Below are 5,842 nucleotides of genomic sequence, written 5' to 3'. Positions count from 1 at the left end.
TTTTTATTGTGAATGTGTTTGTGAAAACTTTTTCTGCAGATATATAATAACTACAGCAGCTAAATCAAATGTCTGCACAATGCAAAAGCAGGAAATATTGACAACCTAACTGCTAACTGGTACTTCTATCAAAGGATACACAAAAACAGATTCTTTCAATTTTGAAGTATCTAATTTTCTTTGATGAATATTTTAGCATGATTCTGAATATTATCTAAAAGTCTGTTAGATACACGAGTCAGCTTGAAACCACTGGATGTAATCATGGCTTCAAATGGTACTACCTTATCAATGTACCTACCATATATAAGATGGAATTTGTTCCCAGCTTTTTCCTCCCTAAAAGAGGCTGATAATTTGGGTGCATCTTATTTTCTCAATGTAGCTTTTTCCCCCCAGCCCTAACTGAACTATCTTACCTTGCAGGCTCGTTCATTGTTTCTCTCTGCAAATAATGTTTTCCAAGCCCCAAGTCTTTGCAGAGTTTTTTCATTGTTCTAACTTGTTTGGAATAAGTTTCTTTCCAGCCCTAATCAGGTGCTAGCGATGTTTCCAACTCTTACAAACGTGCAAGCATTTTCATTGTTACTGTCTGAGAAGAATGATTTCCAAACCCTGTCTTTGTAAGTTTTTTTTCATTCTCTACTTGCTCCTAATAAGTTTCTTTCCAGCCCTAACCAGGTGCTAATAATGTTCGCAGCTCTTACCTGCTTGTAACCTCTTTCATTGTTACTCTCTGAAAATAATGTTTTCCAAGTCCCAAGTCTTTGCAGGGTTTTTTTCCATTGCTCCAAATGTTTATTTCCAGCCCTAACCAGGTGCTAACGATGTTCCCACCTCTTGCCTGCTTACAAGCTCTTTCATTGTTACTCTCTGCAAACAATGTTTTCCAAGGCCTAAGTTTTTGCAGGTTTTTTTCCATTGCTCTACTTGCTCCAAATGTTTCTTTCCAGGTGCTAATTATGTTTCCAGCTCTTCCTGGATTGCAAGCGCTTTCATTGTTACTCTCTCTGAATAAAGTTTTTTTAAAGTCCTAACCAGGGGATAAAATAATGTGCTGGCTAAGGACGTTAGCCAGATGAATACCTGGTAAGCCGTTTCTTTTCCCTATTTTCCTCCCCAAAAACTTATACTCCTCTCCGCCTTTTACTCCAAAAATATGGTATTTATTTGAAAATGGATAACCATCTATCAAATATGGTTAGGTTTTCTCCTGCTGAAGTATATTTTTCTCCATTAAATCCTACTGTTCGATTCACTTTCTGAATATACTCTTGGCAACAAAAAAATATAGTCACCAGGTTGCAAAGTGAGTGAGTGACTGAGTTCTGGTCCTGCCTTAGCCATGAAAGGAGTATATGGGATGTTCAGGGAGGGGTAGGACCTCTAGTGTAGGGGTATGTTGTGTCCTTTTAGGGCAGCTCATTCACCTTGAGTCTCCACCTGTCAGTCAGCTCTCACCTGTGGCTCCTAGTAGCTGTAGCATGCGCAGCAGCCACACCCCAGGCAACAGCTTCGACAGGCTGACCAAGAGCGTAGCCATTGGGTCATTGATCTTCGGTGAGATAGGGACCTGTCTATCCTAGGTATCTGAAGACAGATTCTGGTGGACTGAGTGGATGAAATCCACTAGGACAACAGTCACGAAGACAGTCTCTGCAAGCAATGTAGTACACTAAGAGACACCAAAAATGCCCTGGTCAACCATTGTGTCCAGCCCATCTCCAACTGTCTTTTGTTCTGTTATTGAAAATATTTATTGACCCCTCGCATCCTGGACATAAACTGTTTCAACTCCTACCCTCAAAATGTCGCTACAGAGCACTGTACACCGAGACAACTAGACACAATAACATTTTTTCCTGAACGCCATCACTCTGCTAAACAAATAATTCCTTCAACATTGTCAAACCTTTTATTAAGTCTGCACTATTACTACTAGTTTTTTCCTCATCATTCCTCCCACCCATTTCCTCCCACTTATGAGTGTATGACTGTAACTTGTTGCTTATATCCTAAGATTTTTATTAATATTGTTTCTTCGTTGCTGATTTGACTCCTATGACAATCATTAAATGTTGTACCACAATTTTTAACAAATCTATATTTTCTTTTATGTACACTGAGAGCATATGCACCAAAGACAAATTCCTTGTGTGTCTAATCACACTTGGCCAATAAAGAATTCTATTCCATTCCATTCCATTCCAATTGGAGCAAGAAAGAATCTGGGAAGAGAGAATGAGGCTGACTATGTGCACCTCTCCCTCACTTTAATCCAATTCATGCGCAAGTCTTGACATCCCCCTCAATTCCAGTGAAAAGTCTTATGACGGTGGGCAAGCAACGAAGCAGCAGGTATGGATATTTTGGGAGCTGTGGCTACAGACCTGAACACAGGCGACTCATGTCTAATGGTCTTGCTGATCAAAGCTACAGCTGAACTCAGTGTTTACCTGGGTGTGACTCAGCAGCCCTCTTTAGGACCACACTGCCCACCTCAATATTGGATGTCAAGGTACTCTTTGAACATGATGGATGAACACCATCAGCCAGGAAAAATGGCGAGGTGACCCCTCGCAATTTTAGTCCAAGTGAATTGTGGGGGAAAGAGGAAGAAAGTCCATTGAATATGTTTACTACTTTGACTCGTTTGTAAAAATAATACAGGCAGGATATAAATAAATGAAAAAAATCCTTAATCCTGTGTTTAATATTACTTTAAATTCAAAGTGACTGGGTTTTAAAAATAATTTTAATATACAGTATTTTAATTCTAACCTCAAAAAAGCACAACTATTTTTGTGTAGTATTCTGGACCTGTAAGAAGCTGAAATGGTGTTGTTTATTTAATGAGAATTCTGTGCAGAAATTCTTTGTATTAAATATTTTGTTTTCTTAAAAATCCACTGATCCCAATGGCACTTTTAAATTGAAATGCATAGGACTATACCTGATATTTTGCATGTTTTTATTCAGAAAGATGCAAAATATGGTATTGATACATTTGATTATTGTGTTCCGAACTTCTAGTTTTTCAATAAATTTATTATAGCTTTTATTTGAACTTGCAAGAATTTATCGACTTCAGATTGTCTACAAAATGTTTGGTAAAAATGCATAAGAATAGGAAGATTATAGGAGAATGTGTGTGTTGCAGAGTATTTTTTATGTCTACTATTACAGACACATCAGCTCAGAATATTAAACATTGCAGTTTATTTTAATGTATTAATCCAAGTAATTTTGTACGAAGGTGTAAGTGCTTGTATTTGTTTTCCATTGCATTTCTTAAAATAAATATGTGTGTGTGTGTGTGTGTTTAAAAATTGAAATTTAGAAAAATAGGAAAAATGTGGAAAAGCAAATTCAATCAAACCCAGGTATGCCCATGTTTCACCATCACTCCGCAGTCTGCATTGGCTGCCGATCAGTTTCCGGTCACAATTCAAAGTGTTGGTTATGACCTTTAAAGCCCTTCATGGCATCGGACCAGAATATCTCCGAGACCGGCTTCTGCCGCACGAATCCCAGCGACCGATTAGGTCCCACAGAGTGGGCCTCCTCCGGGTCCCGTCAACTAAACAATGTCGGTTGGCGGGCCCCAGGGGGAGAGCCTTCTCTGTGGCGGCACCGACTCTCTGGAACCAACTCCCCCCGGAGATCAGAACTGCCCCTACTCTTCCTGCCTTCCGTAAACTCCTCAAAACCCACCTTTGCCGTCAGGCATGGGGGAACTAAACATCTCCCCCTGGGCACATTTAATTTATACATGGTATGCCTGTGTGTGTGTCTGTTAGTATATGGGGTTTTTTAAATCTTTAAATATTTTAATTAATTGAATTATTTATGATTTGTTTTACACTTGTTGTGAGCCGCCCCGAGTCTTCGGAGAGGGGCGGCATACAAATCCAAATAATAAATAAATAAATAAATAAATAAATTCAATCAAAAGACACAAAGGCATGGCGCTCTCCGATTCATAATTCAAACAAAACGATAAATGATTTAATAAAAGTTTTAAGTGCTGGAACCCTGGAATACTGCACTCCATAATATTCAAGGCAGGCCCACAGGCACCCATTGTATTTCATGTATTCTAATAAACCCCCCAAATTTTAGCAAACATTTTTATCTAACCCACTTAGGGTGTTGCCTAGCAAATACAGTACTTTATTCTGGATTATTATATTTCATTCTAAAGTATTTGCCTTTTTGAATTTAATGATGTGTTATGGCAGGAAACACTACTTTGCAGCCAAGATTTTATTAGGTGAAACTTGTGGGCTTCACCTACAAAAAAACAAGGGTGGAGGAAACAAAATGCAAACCCCCCATTTTTAATTGCAGTTATATGCAGCACCACATGCAGAACTTCATTTATTCTTCAGGATATCAGCAAAATTTATAGACGAAGGGCCAGATCTGTGCAGACAGGGAGCACTCTTCAAACAGTGGGCTCAGTCCTAGCAAATCAGGTATTGCAGGAAAAACTATATTTTAAACAAACAAGAGCCTATAACAGTGGTGGCGAACCTTTTTTCCCTCAGGTGCCAAAAGAGTGTGCACGCACACTATCGCACATGTGTGAGTGCCCACACCCATAATTCAATGCCTGGGGAGGGTGAAAAAAGTTTCCCCTACCCTCCTGGAGGCCTGAAATGGCCTGCCTCCCAACTTCTGTTGGGCTTAATAGGCTTGTGTTTCATCCTCCCCCATCCCCCCCCCGCTCCGGAAGCTCTCTGGAAGCCAAAAACGCCCTCCCAAAGCCTCTGTGTGAGCCAAAAATAAGCTGGCAGACACACACATGCATGTTGGAGCTGAGCTAAGGCAACGGCTGCGTGCCAGCAGATATGGTTCCGTGTGCCACCTGTGGCACCCGTGCCATAGGTTCGCCATCACTGGCCTATACGATTATTCACCATGTACTTAATAATTCTGCCCCTTTTCCACATTAACAAGTACAATCCAGGAATACTTGGGGACTGCAGACAGGATTTTGAGCAACTCTACTTTAAAGCTGTGGAAAGGAAAACCGGCTCCTATTCTTTTCCCAAAGTACTGCTGATTCTGCCTCCCACAAACCAGTGTTCCGTCTAATTTTTTTTTGGGGTGGGCGGAAAAGTATAGTGTCTGAGCGGCAGTCCCTTCGGGACTGGGCGGCACAGAAATATTAAATAAATAAATAAATAAATAAATAATAAACAAACAAACAAACAAACAAATAAAAAACCCACCCTGTTTTGCCTCAGAGAATTTCAAAATACAATACTGTACTGTGTGTCTATAACAGTGAGCTCATAATAGGGAAACTCTATCAATATCAAAATGCCACTTAAATAGTTGAGCTAGTTTCAAACTAGATTTTGATTTTCTTTCTCTCTTCCTTACTCCCATTCTTTTTCTTTCTCTTTTCCTTCCTCTCTTTTTTCTATCTGTTTCTCTCTCTTCCTCTCTCTCTCCTTCCCTCTCACTCTTTCCCTCTTGGCTTCTGGGCAGGTTTGGAAAACTCTGAGTTGATGATGATTTTTAAGTGAGCGATTGCTCACTGCTCAGCTTAGAGGGAACTATGCCACAAACAGCAGCTCTAAATTTACTGTGATAGTTGTGCTCTGTGAATATTTTCAGGGCCACAAGGACGTTTGCATTAAAGAACTATAAAGATTCTGCATTTAGCTCCATTTATGCTTGTCAGAGACTTCAAAATTAAAACCATCCAAAGAGAGAAGTTTCCCCATCCAAGAATTTCACCCTCTCCTTTGTTTTCTGCTGTCCTGGAAGGAAGGAAGAACCTGGTACCCTCCCCTCCCTTTTCCTCAACACACACACACACAGCAAAGAA

This window comes from Erythrolamprus reginae, chromosome Z (genome assembly GCF_031021105.1).
Source record: "Erythrolamprus reginae isolate rEryReg1 chromosome Z, rEryReg1.hap1, whole genome shotgun sequence".
NCBI classification, from domain to species: domain Eukaryota; kingdom Metazoa; phylum Chordata; class Lepidosauria; order Squamata; family Dipsadidae; genus Erythrolamprus; species Erythrolamprus reginae.
This window is presented reverse-complemented; position numbering follows the sequence as displayed.